At 42.8% G+C, this 21,377-nt stretch overlaps 1 long non-coding RNA gene across 2 annotated transcripts in view; it reads right to left on the bottom strand.

The window, feature by feature from the left end:
- Positions 1-3,090: 3,090 nt before the first annotated feature.
- The window catches only part of LOC135982897 (uncharacterized), a 56,499-nt gene continuing 38,212 nt past the window's right edge, over positions 3,091-21,377 (bottom strand). Inside the window, exons 1-3 of one of the 2 annotated variants that reach the window (XR_010600374.1) lie at positions 8,542-8,669; positions 5,256-5,307; positions 3,091-4,601 (exon numbers count right to left, since the gene is read on the bottom strand). This is a non-coding gene — a long non-coding RNA (uncharacterized LOC135982897). Of the gene's footprint in view, positions 4,602-5,255; positions 5,308-8,541; positions 8,670-21,377 lie in introns of those variants that run through there. The other variant, XR_010600375.1, reaches the window with a different exon arrangement.

Genomic DNA, 21,377 nt, shown 5'->3' on the forward strand with positions numbered 1-21,377 from the left:
TAGCTTCCAGAGAAACTTGAAAACAGGCACTGTTTTCATTGACCTAACAGCGGCGTACGACATGGCATGACACACTGGCCTGCTCGTGAAGGTATCACTGATCCTGCTACCTTGGGTCACAGGTGTCGTTGAACTTTCCTCTGTGATAGGCAGTTCAGAGTCCATATGGGGGAGAAGACGACTGCTTGGAGATGACAGAGCCATGGGTTACCCCAGGGCTCTGTGCTGTCTCCAACTCTGTTCAACCTTTACATCAATGACCTGCCAACAGCGGAGTCAAAGAAGTGGTAGAGGCCTGTGTTCTTGGTGATGAAAATCCTGGGTTTACTCATTGACCAACATGGTGGCATGAGGTTGCTACACAAGGATTGTGTCTCCGTGCCAACCTGACAGAAGATGGAGTTAGAGGGCAACAATCTGGGATTATGATGCCTTAACACCTCACAAACGTAGCATGGAGGGGTCAAACCCTATATTCCAGTTCACACTTGCTCCCCAGCAGCAGGCTGGAAGGGGGTGGGTTTTGCTTCCCAAACTCTCCATGTTTCATCCAAACAAAGCCTGGTCACTAACCCAACTTTAGGCAGGTGAAGTGAATTTCAGCTCCAACGTAACAATCCATTCTCAGTTCATACAAAGTTTCCCTTTTTATAAGACAACCCAAGGCTCAGTTGTTTATTTATAGGGAACATTGTTTTTAAAAACAGTTTTGTATGGTTGTACCTCTTGTCAGAGAGCAGAAGAGCTATGCTGCTCAAGCCAGGAAGTCTATCAGCAGAGGACTATGGACCTGATTTTTTTCCCTACTTATTGCACAAGAGAACTGAGAAACAGCCCATCCTCACTTTGGAGAAGAGGGATTTTTTCCCCCCAGCATGATTGCAAACCCCTCTTTCCTATCCCCTTCCAAAACAGGAACATTGTCAAAGTGTATAAAGCCCTTTTACCCAATTCCAAATACCAACAATCACTGAAGACCCTTTAAATGGAAAGTTAGCTTCCTAGCCTCACTCCTCTTCAGCCCATTACTGTACTTCGTCAACTGAAACATTTGATTCTCCAGCTATTGTGTAGTTATTAAAATCTAGATGTTCACATTTTCTTTGCAGGTACATCATAGTGATGGATTTGATTAACGCAGACAGGGTGGGATGAGTCATCTTTCCTCACATTCTATACGCAGTAGAATGGGGTCATTCTCCTGTCTGCACTTATGGACCCGGGGCACAAGATCTGAAAAGATGCAACGCTTACAAATTTGTGTTTTACCAACCTCAGCAAATGCATTCTCTGACAGGCATCTGGCTTCCATCCCTCCTCCCTGCACTGGGTTGGGAACCTATTGGATCTCACAGCCTAAGCAGTTTTAGGTTGTATTGCTATTTGGAGGGGACACCGCCAAGGAACAGCGAGCTGATGTGACAAGTGATGTTGGGGATCCCATGTTAATAGCAATGCCATAGGGGCCACCTTGTATGAGACCTAAAACTGAGGTGCTTAAGCATTAAAGTCTATAAGGACAGAAGTGTTTCTTTCAGTGCCACAGTGAAAGTCCAATTCCCAAACAGGACTATCTGAGTAAGCAAGGGCTGCAGGATCATGGTTTTAGAGTAAATGCTAAGGATTTGTAATGTCTGGCACCAGTCTAATCCACACCAAGATCGGTACAAACCCAACCAACTTTTGCCTGTGTGCGCACATTAATATACTGCATAAATGAGCTCTTTTGCAGAGTCTCACTCCATTTTAAACATCCAGATATTACAATTCCCCATTCCATGCCATCCTCCTTACCAGAATGGGAAATACATGAATTGACAGGATCTAGATTATTTATATGGATAAGCTCCCACAGGGCTCCCAGTGATGTACTACAAACACTTCTTGTTATGGCATCCCATCCAGAGCAAAGCCATTCATAGCTGACACAATAATCAGTTGCTCAGGGAACAGTGTTCCTTAAAAAAAAACAACAACCCACTATGTAGACTTCAAGCATGCAAAGGATGGAGTTGTGGTTTGTTCTCGTTCTCTTTGTATCGTTTCTCATTCATGTCTCAAATAAGCAGTGAAATAATAAGCCGTGCATATAAAAACATCATAAAGCCTCATGCTTTTGTTTTCTAGCTCAAGCCATCAATCGTTTCAAGGATAGAATCTCCAGAGTACATGGATACACAGTGGACACACTTTAAAATATTACTCGCTCTAGCAATATTCCCCCATTTTGACTACAGGGAATAATCACTGGAACGCCTCTGAAACCAGAATGGACTTGAGTGCAGATTTCTTCTCAAAGGTGGAGCTGACATATAGAGTGTCATGGCCAAAGGGAGCCACGTGCTGTGTGAGAATATTTCTATAGCCTGAGTAGAGAATAACCTCCTTGTGAAGTTTGTTGAGCTCACACAGCCCAAGCGAGCCAGCAGGAGATTACCCAGGGAATAGATAGGTTGCTACAACATTTTCACGAGAGCCAGGGGTGTTAATCTCAGCTGGCTAAATGGCACATTTGGAGAGTAATCGCATTGGGTGAAATTCTCCCCGGTGCAGAGAGAGCGCGAGAGCGCGCGCATGCATGCACACAAGTCCTGTGCACCACTTATGTTCCACTTCAGTTCTCAAAATAGAGCTGGGACTTGTGCAGGGCACAGGCCTACACACAGCAGTGGGTTTCACTCATTCCGATTAAATCTAGTTCTGACTATTCACCCATCACAAGTCTTTTCTCTCATATACACTAGGGCTCTGAGCCCTACGGAATGTCAGATCAGGTCTTTCACGTGTGTATTCAGTGTGTCAAGTTACTGCTGAATGGAAAGAGAAAAGAAAAGTCTCCTCTCCTGGAAGGCAGCTACACTTGTGTCAGAGAGATGAAAAAGGAGAGAAATGAACATTATTTCTTTGCTTACTGCTCAGCTGGGCTCCCTGCTGTGGGGGAATGGTTTTACATCAAGCTTGGCCTCTACTAGCATTAGACAATACTAAGTCATGGGTTATGACCCTCTGTGCAGGTATATGCTTGGATGAAGAGAGAGACCACTCATACAAAAATGTATATGTTTTATATACATAAACACACATCTCCATCCATACACCTATGCAGGACTCCAACCCAATGCAGAGCTCCCATATTAATGATGAAAATAAGCATCCCCCCCAGTATGGAGACAAATACTTTAGCAACGCAAGTTGGAAGACTGGGAAGCCCAAGTCTGTGACCCTGTAGGGCTACACAATATCAAAGGTGCATTCATAAAGGGAACTGACCAGGCATCATTTAAAGATAATGGTCTGTGCCAAGCTCTAGTTAACTGCCAGGATTTCACCTGGAATTCTAGGTGCCTTTCTGTTCATTTTTAATTTCAGTGCGGATCTTTGGAAATGAAACAATGGCAGGAGGCCGAGAACCCCAGGTAGAGAGAAGGCAGATGCCGTGGGAGAACTGTCTCCCTCAGTAAGCAACTGAGCTTACCTCACTCCTGCAGGGTTGGGGGAATGGGATCCTGCAACTGCAAAGAGCCCAGAGTTTGGACAGTGCTTATAATGTGTTTCTCGACATTATCAGACAAAGTGCTGCCGATTCAAAGCGCATCACTTTTAGGGACTTTTTTTATTATTTATTTTTTTTAAGTTATACATCAATAGACTAGGCCAGTGTTTCTTACCCATGTGATTGTGATCTTGGGTGTTTTGGTTAAAGCCCCAGCTTCCGGACTCTCGTGATTATGTGAAAGTCTCAGCATTCATTAAAAAAAAAAAATTAAGTCTTTAGCCCATATGGCTATACAGAAAAGCTTGAAAATATGAAAAAGGGACTCAAGCGTAATCTAAATATTCAGAAACCTGAAAAAGAATGCATCTAAACTTATGATTTTATAGGGCCTGAATCATGATTTGAGCACTCCGCCTTGGCAATACCTCTAGCCACGAGACCCATTCCAATGGCGACAGGGCAATACCTCTAGCCACGAGACCCATTCCAATGGCGACAGTGAAACTGAACTAGCAAGTTTGGGAGCTGGTACAGTAATTCAGACATTCATATGGTGTGCACCAACACCCACTTTACCATGCACAAACACCTCCCCCTTCGTCTTGACTGTACACTGAGGCACTTGTAGAGTTTTAGTGAGCACTGAGCTTACTTTTTTTGGGCCAAGATGTAAAAGCAAGTTTCTGTATGGACAGGTGCAATCCCCTGGCACCTTCCATAAGAGCAGGCTTGAAATCTCTGATGTCCAGGGCAAGCAATAACACGGGTAATTAATTACATTCTCCTGAACCGAATTCCCCTGCACTTCTAATAGTCGATATTTCTGTGAGAGCTGTTGCGTGCATGGTTTATTGTGCCCTCTTAAACAGCTGCCACACGTTGCCTTAGAGGTGACTTGGAAAAGCATTCTATACATGCAAGATAGTTCTGCTTGTTTTTTGCAGTGCTGACATTCAGATCACACTGCTCCCCAGCTCTCTTCATTACAACAAAATCCCTCTCTCCTAGCAGTATCAATAAGAAGAATCAATGTCCGGGTTTCTCAGTCATTCGGGAGCTCTCTTTCAGCCACTGGTAGCATTTGTGAAGCCTGAAGGAGCTTTGCCTACAAAAACAGAAACATATTAACGCATTAACCCTGAGCAAATGAAAAAGCAGCGGAGTAAGAATGTTCTATTGCTGCTACGTATCAGAACATCTCAGTGAGAACGCCAGACATTAAGCAATGGCAACAGCCCTGCTATTCTCCTTGCATATTACAAACAGTTTGTACAATTGAAGTTAGAGGCAGAGAAGTCTCTGCCTGTCAGCCAGTGCAGGATTCTTCTCCACAGTAGATTTGTCTTTGGCACTTTGTTCAATCCATTTTTTAATGATCCAAGAGACGGGGCTTTCCCGTTTCCCTTGGGAGGCTAATTCCACGGTGGCCTTGCACTCTAGTGCTCATGTAGAATACCCATTACTCTGCTGCTCCTCAGATCTGCACTGCAAAGTCACAAGAGCACCAAAGCTTTCCCATCTGCCTCCAGTGCATTCCTGCCTTGCATTATCACAGAAGATGCCTTGCACCACTGTGTCCCCAGCTCAGACCTCTCCTTCAGCATCACAGGAGACCCTCGATCCACCATCCCCCTCCTATGTGCAGAGGGCTTTCCCATGGTCAGTGTGCCTGGTGCCACTGAATTCCCAGGTAAGCCCTATTTTGAGGGTGGCACACAGGTATTATGTAGACCTTCTGCACGGGGTGACTTCCACTTACTTGTATATCAGCCACGTAGAGGATGTTCATCTATTACTGAAAAGGTGCTGACCTGGAAGGAACAGAGACACCTTGTTTCCAATACTGAAACATGACAAGCTACAAAAGTGCTCCCTTAAGTATAAGCTGGGTAGGAATTATAAACAAGGGGAGCCCAGGCTCCCTTCATATAGCATAGGTGATCTGGGATGGAACTATAAAATAAGAGCAGAAGCTACCTAGAGGGAAGGGTGCACCCTCTCTTCACCCCAGCTTACTGTAGGGTGGAAAGGTGTCCCTTTTGGTTGTTACTAGGTGTTTTTTAAATCTTTTCTGTGTTAGTATAATCAGCTGTGAGGAAAAAGGACTTGAACTGAATTATAGAATAGGTAAAATTAAGCCCCAGACTGACAGGGGGTATCTACCTACCAGCCTAAACAGACCTTTGTTTTTCATTCTTTTTATATTGGAGAGAAGGTGGCTTTCTTAGGCTTCCAAAGAACATCTATGTCCTTATCAAGAGCAAGTGGTAGATGCAGTTATGATGAATTTTTAACATACAGTGATCTAATGATTTTAAAAGTGCTCTCTCCCCATAAGCCAAGTCTGGTGGGTTTTTTTTTTTTAAAAATAGAAAGAAATAAAACGACTTAGCTTTAAAGTACGTACTTAAAGCAGCAGTGAATGCCAAATACTGCCTGTACAACCTATTAGCATAACCTAGCTGTAAGTAAGGCCCCACTTGTAATAGATTTTAAAATTTATTCTTCATGCACTAGAACTATAAAAGGTTCTGTGCACTGCTAAATAAACAGTGCACGCTGTTCCCAGTAGGATAATCCTCCTCCATAAGAAAGGAATTAAACTAAAGAATGGATCTAAAGATATGGTAAGGCCCATTCATATATTGCTACCATTTATTATTATAAGGCAGCAAGGAGAATGATCCTTGCCTATAGACAGGGCCGGCTCCAGGCACCAGCAGACCAAGCACGTGCTTGGGGCTGCCCCTTGTAAGGGGCGGCCAACCTTGGGGTGGCGGGGCGGCGCTCCGGGGTTTTTTTGTTTGTTTTCAGTTCGGCGGGGCGGCACTTGAGGGGGGGGGGGAGAATGGGGTTTGCTTTTGTTTGGGCAGGGCGGCGCTCGGGGGGGGGGGGGTTGTTACGGCGGGGTGGCGCTTCCCCCCCCCCCCCCCCCCCCCCCGCTTGGGGCAGCAAAAAAGTTAGAGCCAGCCCTGCCTATATATCACCAGCCAAAGCAAGCCCCTTGTTTTGAATGTTTGGCTCAATTCTAAACTCAAAAACCAAGAGAAATTAATTTTCTAGTATATTGCCCAGTGGAATTCCTGGACAGAGTGATTCTTTTCCTTATTCACATTCAGAAATTCCACTTCATACTAGAAAACTGCACTCCATGGATTGTGTGTATAAGTGGACAGTGCACTTCTTAGGGGCTTCAAGTCACTTGGCTTTATGGATGGAAAAGCATCTCACATGCAGATCTGATGTTCAGCTTGCATAAGCATCCCAAAATACAAGTGCATCAACCAGAAACAATCTGAACTATCGAGGGCCAGCACGAACATTTTAAAATGCCCAACTAGTTGTATGCATGTACAGTTACTGTGATTGTGCATGCAAATGAACTAAATGCTTGCGCAAATTGTGGGGGATTTTAAGCGCAGCCCTGCACTTGGGAGGATGCAGAGATACAGGATGACATTTTGGTCCCCAGAAGACAGAGTGCATCCTAGATCTTCCAGGTTTGCAATCCCAGCCACCCCTCTATGGGGTGCAACTTGTTTCCTCTGGCTCAGCCAGCCATTTCTATCACTTCGTGCTAATAGTGGCAAGTAGAACCAGGGCTCCACTCTCAGGAGAACAGGACCACAACAGTCCTCTGTGCCCAGACCATGCAAGGGCTGTGATTCTGTCCGGCACTAACAGGGGCTGAACAATATGATGAGAAGGCTCCTTGCCCACCTCAGCCTTCTCTGCCACTGTGCAAATGGTCCAACACGTGGTATTTTCCTGCCTATACCTAGAGTATTGCCAATCACAAGCAGTCAAAAAAGTTATGTCCTCAGGCTCCCAAAATCTAGGAGATTGGATTTAAAATAATGAGATGTGTTTAAATAAAGTTTGGTTTAATTTGTATATCCGTTCAGGCTTTTGAGCCCTTAGGGTAAGGGTTTTCAAGCTTTTCCCCACAGCTATGTGGGCTAGAGACTTGTTTATATTTTTTGAATGAAAGTTGAGATTCTCATGCAGTAACAGGACTCTTGGAGCTGAGGCTGCAAAACCACCACCCAAAACTGCCAGAGCTGCTACATGAAATTGAGTCTCTCAAGCTAAAGATATTTGCAATGAGAATCAGTCTGGAAACCCAGCTGGAAATGTCTCACAATAGTACGATCTCTCAGAAGAGAGAGTCACCATTTTCTGCCTTCCCCCCCCCATTGGTGATACAGGAAGGGGCTTTCTGTTGGTGTTTCTGTATTTTTCTCCCCTTTCATTTACCAGATAAATCCCAGAAGTTCACAACTTCAAACATTAAAAACATAAGTAGATGACTACACTTTTCTCCAATCTCACAAAATGGGCTTGGGCTCAGTTCTAATTTAGAGCCAAGGTTTCAGCAAGTTTTCTTTTTATCCAGGCCACTTTTAAAGACTTCATTCCAGAAATGCCTTTGGAGTCATATTGAATTCATATACATTTATTACAGCTGATCAAAAATTCTTCTTTTGATCCAGTCCCGTATAACAATCTCATAAGCACACTCATTTCATCCAAACCACGTTTCTCTTTAGAGGGAAGGGTGCACAACTGGTTGAAAGGCTGTACTCAAAGATTAGCTATCAACGGTTGGCTGTCAAATTGGGAAGGCATATCTAGTGGGGCACTGCAAGGATTAGTCCTGGGTCTGGTACTATTCGATATTTTCATTAACGACATGGATAATGCAAGGCAGCGTATGCTTATACGTTTTACAGAAGACACCCAGCTTCAAATGCAAACTCTTTGGAGGACAGGATTAGATTTCAAAACAACCTTGACAAATGGGAGAATTGATCTGAAATGGACAAGATGAAATTCAGTACCGGTAAGTGCAAAGTACTACACTTAGGAAGGGAAAAAAAATCAAAGACAACTACACATGGGGAATAACTGGCTAGGTGGTAGTACTGCTGAAAAGGATCTGGGGGTTAGAGCAGATCAAACTGAATGAGTCAATAGGTTTCAAAATGTTTAGTTTCACGGAAGTTCAACATTCATCTGTGTGTTTGCCTGAGCTACTGTGCTACCTTATGGGAGTGGTAGCGCAGGTGCCTCATGTCTCCTCTATGGACCCGGCTCCTCAGATGGACAACGCCTTAGGCCAGCCAGAGGAGAGACTGTGCTGCATCATGGGAGCTGCTGTCCAGCCAGAGAGATATGGAGAAGAAAAGAGGCATTAAGCAGGTGAGCTACATAAGTAGCCCTATTGACATCACATGCTCAAAAGCCTTGCTGCATTAGATCCTAAGCTGGACAACCTGTAGCAACATGCCTAGAACTTGGATTTAGGAGTACCAGCTACAGGAGAGAAGCACTTGGAGAAGGCAGCAGGAAGTCAGTGTGCGCACACAGTTGGACGACCAGCTGCCATTGTAGCATCTCTGTAAACGTAGTTCTCAATAAAGAGCCAGTTTAGTTTTAGAAATATGGAGTCCAGTCCTGTTACTACCCGGCATGTGTTGCATGAAACACAACCCTTACTCTTGGTGGTAGATATTTACTTAAGTGTGTAATCCCAGTGGGACTAGTTGTCTGAGCAAGCACTCAAAAATTCCACAATCCAGCCCTAAAAAATTTAAAACAGCATACAAAAAATGCAAGTATTTTTTGTAGGTGTGGTTACAAGACTTCTAGCTTTTTATATCTACAATGCTATTTCTGAACTACAGGTGAAATGCTGCACAAAATGAAACACCCAGAAGACCTACAATCTTCTAAGTAGGAATGGAAAACCCAGCTTCATGTGAGCTCTCTGAGTTAATGCAGTCCTTTAAATAAGTGACTTACGTATGTGCAAAACAGAGAGCCGTCGATAAAAATCTCTAAACTTCGTCAAATGAAAGAGTAATTATGGTTCATGCTTGTCAGTAGTAAAATACATCAGCTGGGCATACACAAAACAAACATCATGATTTCATTGAAGCTGAATGCTAATGTGCCAAATTGCCAGACTAAACCTAATTGCTCTTTTTTATCTTCATTAAATGATAAGCAACCGCAACAGGAGTGGTTCTGGTGACCTTGGATTTGCATAGGAACTTAAACCACACAGAGACAGCTGCTGCGTTTATTTCTAACAGAGGCCACCTAACTGGGGCCTGTTTTGTTTTGTGTGCGCGCGTGCACGTGCACACACACACACCCTCTGCAAGCTCCACCTCTACTTTTATATCAGATTTTTGCTTGATGGGATAACATGGAGCTCTCAGACTCTAACAAATACTATTTTTGCTTCTATATAAAGGCCTCAGAGTCAACTCTTTGAAAGAGAAAAGCAGCTTTTACTCCTTTTTCTTTCCACATTTATCTTCTGCAGCTTTGGTAATCTTTGTTTTCAGAACAAAAATGCCATACAGCAACTTTCAATTTCCATGGCAACACCCTACACAGATTTCAGTTGATAAAACCCCTGCAAATCCATGTTCCTTTAGGTTAGTTGGTGCAGAAATTACACCCCACTACTCACAAATAACTCTATAATCTTTGTAATGCTTTCTGGGGAAAAGAGTAATGGCCTGCTTTTTAGCCCAGCTATACACGGGCTTCCTTCTTTGTGCCTGCCATTTCATGCACACAAATAATTGCAGACATCTAAATTGGCTAAATTGTGTCAAAGGAGCAGATTTGCAGGTGCGTTTAGGTACTTAGACATCTAAATGACTTCAAATGAATCTACAGATGATAGTGAGCACAAAATTGCACCTGCAGTCATTTGTGCCTTTGAGTTGAAGATAGTAAAAGGAGGCAGCTGTTTAAAAATCTGGTTCATATTTGTAGCCAGCGCTGGGGAAATGATACATAAAAGTAACATTAGTATATTAATTCAGGTCACTTATGATTTCCTCTCCCCCACGTTTGTGTGTTTTTCATGAGTATTGGGGAGGTAATGTGGTCTAATGGATAGGGCACTTGCACTGGGTGTCGGGAGACTTCGGCTCTATTTGGGGCTCTGACCCCGAGCTCTTGTGTGCTTTGGGCAAGCCTCTTCTTCTCTGTGCCCCATTGTCCCTGCCACCCTCGGTCGGCCTGGTCTATTACCGGAAACATTTTCACAATTGATTTAGGAGCACAAAATTCCCAATGGGACTTTTACTCCTTAGGCACTTCTGAAATTCCCAGCCTTGAGGTGTTTGAGATTATTTCTGAATACCAAAAAAAGGGTAAGTGCACTAGACTATACACATTACCGAACTCTTCCCTTCAAATGTATGTTTCCACTTGGTGAAAATAATGGGGTGAATATTCTGAAGCTACCAGTTCAAAGAGAATAAAGGCCTCACTATAAGCCACACTGGAGCTGTGATGAGAGGGTTAAGTCACAGAGCGATATATTCCATCAAGGGGGGGAAGTGAGTAAAGGAGATGACTGACTAGGTAAAACTATTAATATACGAGTTTCTCTTTATTATTCCTTTTAATTACTTCTACTGGTGGTAGTGCCTACTGCAGTTTTTCTCCACCTTTTCAGATTGGTTACCCCTTATTCTAAAAGGAATTTTTGGGGGACACCCTTATATTTGCTATAAAAAGAATAAATTATCTCAATGATAAGCTGGTAGAATTAATTCTATGTGTGGCTTGTTAGCAGCTGAGAAAAAATAGTTGGCCTTGAAGGGTAAGGATGTACTGGGAGAGGGAAAGTGAGATTCTTTGCTTTAGATTATAAACATTTTCACCACCTTATGACCCCTTTGATTGCCTTTCATGACCCCTCCTGGCGTTCTTGTTCCACCAACCTACTGGATAGCAATATTATACTATGGATTTTATGCCTGTTTGTTGAACAAGTTTCCACTCCTACCCCCAATCAAAGAAAGTTCGTATTTTTAACAACACGAGTAAAATTACAACATGATATATAGTGTTAAGATATGTTGAAAAGCTTATGAGATAACTGGGGTAAAACCAGTGTTTTCCAGTGATTAATAAGCAGCGCAATAGTGTGTTGTTAAATCGTTTTTGACATTACTGTGGCCAGTGTGAATTCATCACAGAGGGCTGAGCTGTAACTTGACAGTCTTCCCTGTGAATAGGGCAGAGCACAGTTGCACCAATCTGTGAGTAGAGCAGAGCAGACATGACCTATTGCAATCCTCTCCTGCTCCCCACTTTGCTCGAGAGTGGGGGAGGGGGTGGAAGTGGAAGTATTAGGTACTTCACCCCTTTTCATGAAACAGCTGACTCCCCACTGCATGCCCAGTGCACGAAGGGTCATGGTGGCAGGTCGAGAGTTTCCCTCACCCACCTGCTTGGAGTGAGGAATACTGGGAGAGTAACCCCTGCTTTTCCCACCTGGGGCCAGAGTTGCAATCCAGGAAGTTAGAGGACTTTATGCCACTTATCTCCATTGTGTAGGCAAGTATAGGTGTGACAAACTAGCCCTAGCATGAACTAGAAGTCTCACTCCAGGCTTTTCCTTGGGTTTGCTTCCTATTCTTATCAAAACGGACAAGTCTCTTTTAAAACTTTAGCCAAATTGAGTCAGCATGAGATTAAGGACCTTGCTGAAAGGACCCTTCAGGCAAAGTTCAAATGACCAATTAGTGGCAGCATCCACTTTGAAGATACTTTCCCAGCTTGCTAAGTAAGAGACAGTATTCTTTAAAAACGTAAAACCACACACCACTTATCAGAGGGCAGATATAACTCCATCTCCAAACCATCAACACCTGACAGTGGGAACTCTTTTCTAGGACTAGCTAGCCTTGTAATCCACACATGCTAGTGGTATTTCAAAAGTGTTTGGCAAACTCCCTGAACACACTTATTAGATTCCTACTTCAAAGGTGGACTGACCAGATATTAGGAATGTAACTGATCACAACCAAGATTTTTGCCTCACATTATCCTCTGCAGGTTTGGGCTCCATGCTGGGGAAACTGAGGGATAAGCCAAATAATCCAGCAACATCAAAGTTTCCCCTCAATTTAAAACCTAACAGGCACCAAACATCCAAATCCTTTTGCAACTAAGGGCCCAGTCAAGATCCAGGGCTGCTGTTAATGATTCCTTCCTCTGAGCCTTAATTATGTCTAATGTTTGATCAATAGCTGCATACAAAAAACAGCACAGCACAGGAACTACACATTTATTAACCAATTTGCCTGCTGATTAAGATAGATGATACTTAGTGACCACTCTCTGCCCAGTACCTTTTTGTTTCTTGTAACTGTTCTGAGAGACAAAATCAATATGCTTTATAACATATGAATGTCATCTCCTTCCCAGGAGAAAACTTGTTGCCAACCCAACGCCAATTTCTTCTTAGCACCTTTTAAGAGAATTCTTGCCTGTATTTTTATCACTTTGATTATGGTCTCGCCAAGAGGCCCCAACCATGACTCGAGTCCCATTACTGTATGTACATACAATGCCCGGTCTAAGAGACAGTCCTGACCCTGACGAGTTTGCACTCTAGATAGGCAGGACAAAGGGTAGGAGGAAAACAGATACACAGACATGAAATCATAGAATATCAGGGTTGGAAGGGACCTCGGGAAGTCATCTAGTCTAACCCCCTGCTCAAAGCAGGACCAATCCCCAACTAAATCATCCCAGCCAGGGCTTTGTCAAGCCTGACCTTAAAAACCTCTAAGGAAGGAGATTCCACCACCTTCCTAGGTAACCCCTTCCAGTGCTTCACCACCTTCCTAGTGAAAAAGTTTTCCCTAATATCCAACCTAAACCTCCCACACTGCAACTTGAGACCATTACTCCTTGTTCTGTCTTCTGGTACCACTGAGAACAGTCTAGATCCATCCTCTTTGGAACCCCATTTCAGGTAGTTGAAAGCAGCTATCAAATCCCCCCTTATTCTTCTCTTCTGCAGACTAAACAATCCCAGTTCCCTCAGACTCTCCTCATAAATCATGTGCTGCCAAATGACTTGCCAGAGGTCACATGGCAGCACCAGTAATAGAACTTTAGTCTTCTGAGTGCCAACCCAGTGTCTTATCCCCTGGGCCACGCTGCCTTTCAATATTAGCATATTAATCATACCCGGCTGCCGCCATAATAAACATACATTCAAAGTTTGAATAATTTAGTGAAATCGTCACACCCCGGAACAGATGTGCAGCTCAAAGCGTTCCCCTCTGCTACGCTGGATTTTCAGCAATGTAACTCCATTGGTGTCAGTAGCACTGCTCTGGATTCACACTGGTATGACTGAGAACAGGTGTGAGCCCTGTGCCTGCAAATAGGCTTGATGTGCAACAGTGACAATGAATGTTCTGGCTAGTGCAACCCATTACAATCCAGACACCAAGCAAAAGGTCTCAGGAAGAAGTTGTGGAATTCATAGATCTAGAGTTTAAGGCCAGAAGGTACCCTTAGAACATCTAGTCTTACCTCTTGTATAGCACGGGCCATTAAATTTCAAATCAGTTACGCCAGTATGGAATGAAATAACTTGTTTAACTAAAGCATCTCCCCCAGAAAGGCATCCAGTCTTGATCTGAAGGCACCAAGAGCTTGAGAATCTCACACTTCCCCTGGTAGTTTGTGCCAATCACTGCTCACCCTCACTGTGAAAAAATTGTGCCTTATTTCAGTTTTGAATTGGTCTGCTTCAACTTCCAGCCAGTTCTTCTTCTTATGCCTGTTTCGGATAGATTAAGGAGCCCTTTAGTACCTGGTATTTTCTCCCTGAGAAGGTACTTATACAGTGTAATCACACCACATCTCCTTCTTGATTGGCTAAACAGATTGAGCTCATTAAATAGGTTACTAAGGTATTTTCTCCAATTCTTCTATCAGTTTGATGGCCCTTTTCTGCACACCCTCCAGTTTTTCCAAAATAATTTTTAAAAAGACACACCAGAACTGGGCACAGTATCCAGTATCCATCTCACCAATTCCATACAAGTAAAAAAAAAAAAAAAAAAAAAAAAATCACGCCCCTGTTTCTCAGTCCATTTAATGCATGCTTTAAAAATTAGCACTGTACGATAGAAATAATCAAAATGCCATGAGGTTCCAAGTCTAATGCCTTATAAAAAGTCTTAGTATATTACATCTACAGTTACCTTTAGCAATCAAACTCGTAAGCTCAACGAATGAAATCAGGTTTGACAGGAGTTATTTTCCATAAAACCATGTTGATGGCATTAATTATATTCCTGTTCTTTATCAATTGAATCCAATATCAGCTTCTCCATTATTGTCCCCAGAACTGAGATCAGACTAACCAGCCTAGAGTTACCTGGGTCATTCCACTTGCCCTTTTTGAATATTGGTATACTATTAGCACTCTTCCAGAATTTCCTGGGTATTCCAAGACTTATTAAAAATTAACATCAGTGGCCCAGAGATCTCTTCAGCCTGCTCTTTTTGGACTCTTGGATGCAAGTTCCACAGGCCTGCTGACTGTAAAATAGGTATCCCTACATCATCGTATAATATGATTACATCACTCTGCTTCTTTCCAAGTACAAAACAGAAATATTAATTGAATGTCTGCCTTCTCTGCAATATTAACAATTTCCCATACCAATTTAGTAATAGGCCTATATCATTTTAGGGATTTCTTTTGTTCCTAATACATTTAAAATAACTGCCTCCTTATTGTCCTTAGCTTTGTCAGCCATGGATAGGCTCTTGGTGTCTTTAGCTTCCTTTATCAATTTTATACACTTCATAACTTCTAATTTTCTTTACCCCTATTTATTATATATTGCTTTCTTCTAATTACTGCTTATACTTCACCACTGAACCAAGGTAAGAGAATTTTGACTAAAAGCCTGTTTCTTGATTGTCGAATTGTGGAGATGCTCTCCCCATTATCACAGCTGTCCTGTCCTACCCTCCAACCTAAATTGAGAGCAATGAGACCCTCTGAACCAGGCTAAGCAAATCCTGTATCAAAAGGAAAAACATACCAATCAAATATACTGTCCATGAAAACCTAAATGTCAATGAATGACCCTCAAGTAAAGTGATGATTGAACCACAAGAAGAATAGAGAGGGGTCTAGCCCAACTCAGAGCTGACGCCAAGCCTAGTAGTACATGCATCAGAAGAATTTATCTACAGACAGCTCTGCCTGCCTTGTTTATAATGGGAAATCCTTAGAAGCTAAGGACAGTTAATCAGTGTGCAGAATAGCTGGTTGATCATCACTGAGATGGTCAGTTCAGGGACTGTAGTCTGTTCACATATGTATCTTGTTCTGCAGTGAATAATTTATTCTACACTCTCATATAAGTGAGTGCCACAAACAGGTAGCAGCAAGAGATTTAGGACAGAAGATTTTGCTCCCTATTTTTTAAAGAAATTGGAGATTTTCAATGGCGCAACATTGATTTTCACCAGCTGAAAATCTGTCCTAGAACAGTTACCAGGCTGGACTAGACCAAGGATCTATCTACTGTGATGCCCTTTCTTTGAGAGAGGGAAATGCCGCATACTCCAAAGGAATATGCAAGAGCCTTATAAAGTTCAAATTTGCAATACTGTACCATAGGGGTGGGGAGGAGTTTCCTGATGGGAGTGGGTTGAGGGGGATTTCCTGATACCGGCTAATGATAAGTGTATACATCAGGCATTCCTTGCTATGTGGCTGAGTATAATACCTAGGGTCAAAGAATGAAAGCCACATGGGCTGCTCTTAACTTCTTATCCAGATACTTACTGAATCACACCAGATGCAGAGGAGAAGGCAGAGCATGCTCTCTCAGTGCATGTGCAGTTGCATCAGGGATTACTTCAGAGATTAGTTTGTAATGAACATAAAACTAAGCTTAAATTATCCAGTGTGAGCCAGCCAGCTTGGAGTTCTGCTTGTACATTATGATTTATTCATGTACATGCATTATGCACGAATCTGGCGTGCTCCCAGGACGAACTGGCCACCTGGGGCTCCATTAGTGATTTCCAGTTCTCTGCTCTTCATCTGCAATTTACTACTCTTCAGGACTCCAATGAGTTGCCCAGGCATCCTGCTCAACAATCCAAACTGCACCAGTCTGCACCAAACTGGGCTTTCATTGGAACAGGCCGACTAAGCTCGCAGAGACAGGCAGTGAAATCCGAACTAGAGGTCCACCTCACACCTATCCCAATTTAGGGTATCAGAGTTTCTAATGATGTTTACTCACTCATAGGGACCATTTCTACTAAGCAGTCAGGACCTTGCTTGATCACTTAAGGCAGGTTGGTGTGTATTAAAATAATGCTACTTTGAATTTCTCCAGCCTTATCATTTTACCCACATTAACACCTGTGTGAGGTAGGCAAGTATAATTACAACCAACTTACAGATGGGCTGCCTGCAGCATGGAGAAGTGGAGGGATATGCCAGACCTAATGAGCGGGTATCACAGCCAGGAAGAGAACTCCCTTGCTCTACAACTGTAGATTCTGTTCTAGTCTATTCAGATTTATATGATGAACATCACGGTAGTATCTGGATAAAGGTGCTGTGGACAAGTATGTTTAAAGTGGGTGAATAGCCTGCCTGGAAAACAATGATCCCACCCAGACTCGGGATTAAAACATGTAATTGAACTAAATTTCTTACAGAGGAGGAAAGTATTTCCTTATTTACTTTATGGGAGAGGGGAGCAAAAGGAAACTGTTCAGACTTCTCAGGCCATGTGATGCACCATCATCATTCCACTCGCAAAGGCCCGATTTCCAACCATTGAAACATGGAGTAGAAGAGGACCTTGACTCAAAACAGACCCAGTCACAATTTTTGGAATCTTTAAAATTGGGAAGAAAAAAAAAAAAACACACCACCACATGCTTGTCTGAAAAATTGTCAGTTCTTTGACAGGCTCTAATAATAAAATGGTCACCACAGTGTCTACAACTGCAAGCTAGGGCCCCACTCCTGCAATGGAGAAGTCAGAGGGGCTCTGATTAGCTGCAGAGGTTTGACCACTTAGGGTATGTCTACACTGCATTTTAAAACCCCCAGCAGAGTCTCCCCTGCCTCTCCTCTCCAGGCTTCAGAGCCTGAGCGTCTGCACAGCTGTTTTTAGCATCATTGTGCAAATAACATGTGCCTCAGTCTGTAGACCCACGCTCCAAGATTTGATGCTTTGGGTTTTCAAGTGCAGTGGACATGTACCCATTGGGTAAATTGCAGAATCAGGGCCTACTTTTGTTCCTTCATTCAAGCTGGCCAGTGTTAATGGGAGTTCCCATCAGAGAAAACTGAGTTAGGTCAAATTCTCCTTTCACTTACACAAGACAATTTCCATTGACCTCAATATCATATTGCAGAACTACTACCAAGACAACTGCAAAATTTTGCTCCTTATTTTTATTGGTGTGGTTCTGATTTCAGAAAACGCTTCTTACATTGCCCTTTAAAAATCTTTGCTGGATGCCTTTCTTCAGAGCCAGGGTTCTCATCTGCTATTGTCACTCATTTTTTTTAAAACTGGTTTGCCTTCAAGTGACATACATCAAAGTCACTTTTCATATCTACGGGCCTTCCACTTTACTCAAACAAAATTTAATCAGTGGAGTCGGGTCAAAACCTCTGAAATCTAAGCCATTTGCATTAAAAAATAATAGATCTTATTCCCTTTATTTTGATCAATTGAGGCAGGTGTTACTCAATAATTTAATCACTGGCTATAGAAAGCTGCTATTTAATTAATAAAAACATACTGAATGGGAAGAAAGACTATGGAAAAATCCTTGATGAGAAATGATACAGAGCTAAGAGCTGCAAAATCCAGACATTACTATTTGCATTTTTAGCAGGATTTAAAAAATGGATTGGATATTTCCGTGGAAGAGATCCAGAGTTATAACAGGAAGGAGAGAGGAAAAAAGGTGTGTGTGTGTGTGTGTGTGTGTGTGTAGGGGGTGAGAAGGGTGCACACACAAAATCAATGGGAGTTTTAAAATTAATAGGCCAGGATTTCAGTCCAGTTGTCTTGGAAGAGGTCTAAACTCTGCTGCTTCAGGGCATAACCCCTAATAGTTAGAAGTGGGTTTAAGAAAGAAACATGCCTGGTAGGCAGATTGCGCCATCTCTGCCCTCTGCAGGGTTCCATGCAGCTTCCACTGACTCAGGTGGTAGTGGCCACAGAACAGCACCCTAGGTGGGAGGCAGCATCGCCTAGTGGATAGACCAATAGCCTGGGAGTCAGGAGAAAAAGGTTCTAATCCCAGCTCTGCCACCAACCTGCCATGTGAACTTGGGCAAGTCATTTGACCTCCCTGGGCCTCCGATCCCCCTCCCTCCTTTGTCTTGTCTATTTACAATGTACACACTTAGGGACACAGACCGGCTCTGACTGAAGTTGTGCAAGGCCCAGCACAACAGGGCCCTGATCTTAGCTGGAGCCTGAGACCCACAGTAATAAAATAAAAAAAATAATTCATTCATATTATTTATTTCTCCTGATATCAATGGAGTTACAATAGGGGTGAGTTCAGCCTACTATGACCCTCTTGAATTTAACTCCTCCCTGCAACACACCTGTGAAATGATGAACAAGAATTTGTTTACCATTGCAAATTCACTTGTCTCTCTCTCACACACACACGTAAAGTATCCACACTTTGCAGCATGTATCGTTATGGTCTGCTGAAGAACCAGTGTTTGTTTTGTTTTTTTAAATTGTTGATGCTTCATGGCTCATGAATTGGATAAATATATCTGACTGATTAACTGGATTTTTCTCCTGATTAGTATATTGTAATTAATTCTCTGATGAATCCTTGCCTAGGAGCTTTATTAAATCCCATTAAGACTAATGAATTGTTGTTGTTTGTTAATGATACAGTTGTTTCTAGCTTAATGAACTGTGAATAAATAAACTTATAGGACAGACATTTTATTCTTGGGGGTGGGGTGGGGTGGGGGACAAAGATACACAGTCCTTCCCTTTGGCTCCGTTTTCTTTCAATGTATCTAGAAGACATTTTCCCTTTAAATATAGATTCTGTACAGAATTAAGTTTCTTATTTATAAACTAATGATGCTCACAGCAGTCAAGAACTAAAGCTTTCCTAGCACTTGAAGTAGCATTTTTTAAATCCATGAATTTTTTCCTCGCAAGTTAAAATTTTAGCACCTCTGCATATAGTTTAATGTTTCTTCTAACAACTTATTGTGTTTTTGTAAGGATGTGAGCAGACAAATAGTGTGAGATAGTGCTCCTATGACATATTTGACTTAGCTGAGAGAGAAATCCACAAGAAGTTATGCCTGATTTATAGAAAAGTGGGTCTTAGAGAGGACAGTATTATTCTACCCAGACCTGGCTCCTTGTGCCATTGAAATTGGGAATACTCACCTGTGTAGAGTTAAACACATGCCCACCTCTTTCCCCAACAAAAGCTTGAGATACTCAAGTAATGGACACTATGAACAGAAGAGACATGTGGACAGATGGACAGTTTCCAGGTGTTTGTTTTAGTTTTTAAATAGTCAACGGGGCAGGGTTGGTGAATCACAAAAAGCATTTTTATTTATTTATTTCATTATATATTACACACACACACACACACACACACACACACACACACACAGAGAGCGAGAGATAAAAAAAACGCGAGAGATTTTTCAACATATTTATGGGTGTCAAATATTAACACATGGGCCAGATTCACTCCAGCTATTTTGTACCCATCCCAAGATGCAATGCAGCCAGAACTCACCAGTGACTCAGACCCACGCATGCTTATTTTATCATCTTCAATAGAAATGCATTTCACAGCAACTCAAAAGTTATATTGCATTTTCCCCTCCAGGAAAGGACTCGTTTTAAAGTTAGCAGCTAATCAAAACACCAACCAGGTGTTTTAGTGACAGTTTGCCCCCAAAGTTTCTCTACCCACTTTAATTATAGTATAGGAGTAGTGTTTGCTTGATTAATTCCCGTTAGCCCACTGGACAAAATGTTCTTCCATGACCAACACAATGATTGCCTCAGTTACCTTAACAAGCTGAAGCCCTCTTTGGGGGCAAAGAACCACCACACCCCTCGTTAGTGGACAGCTCTGAATGGTCTAGCACAGAGTATACACTTGTCTCCAGGGCTGGAATAAATGACTATGTAGTCTGCGTACCTGTCATTGTCCCACCGCTGCTTGTCTCCTGAACTCTTCTTTCCCCCAGTCACTATCCAGGCCTCACAGAGAGGAGCCTGTTACTACCTTCATTAACTGTTTCCACTGGCCTGTCAAAAGACCACAACAGCTCGACCTGAGCTGACTGCCAGTTGCTGCTCACTTGGGAACATAGCCACATTGTTTAAGAGCACTAATGGTAACCTTTCATTTCCTCTTCACCTCTCTCAAAGGTGCATTATAGGCCTCCCTGTCAGAAGCAGCATGCCGTAGTCTACTGACAATCCACTAGAGTGCCAGGAACTTTTGGATTCTCACCCAGTCCCTCCTACCAACTCACTGCGTGGCCCTGAATAAGTCACTGAGCCCTTTTGTCCCACTTCCCCTGTCTGTGAAGTGAGGACAACACTTTCCGTGCCCCACTTGAGGGAGTTAGTTATTCTCTATACTGTAGTAGTGCTCCAGAGACCGAAGGCAGAAGTGGGGCCCCACTGTGCTGGATACCCTACCCACAGAAGACAACAAGGACTCCACCCTGCTGAGCTCACAAATGCAAACTTGTCAAAAGCACCTAAGGGCTTGACTCCACAAACACTTTGTTCATGGCAAGATAGGGTGTGAATCTGCCCTGCTGCACACTAACTGCTACAGATGAACAGTTTGTTAACGCAAAAAGAAGAACAGGAGTACTTGTGGCACCTTAGTTTGTTAACGTGTTTTGATCTATTCCCCTTTCAAAGAGGGCTAGATCAAAGCATGCCAGCAAACTTAATGTGCATCAGCAGGGTCCACATGACAGTCCACAGCAGGCTAGATTCATACCCCA

Source organism: Chrysemys picta, chromosome 4 (assembly GCF_011386835.1).
Source record: "Chrysemys picta bellii isolate R12L10 chromosome 4, ASM1138683v2, whole genome shotgun sequence".
Taxonomy (NCBI): Eukaryota; Metazoa; Chordata; order Testudines; family Emydidae; genus Chrysemys; species Chrysemys picta.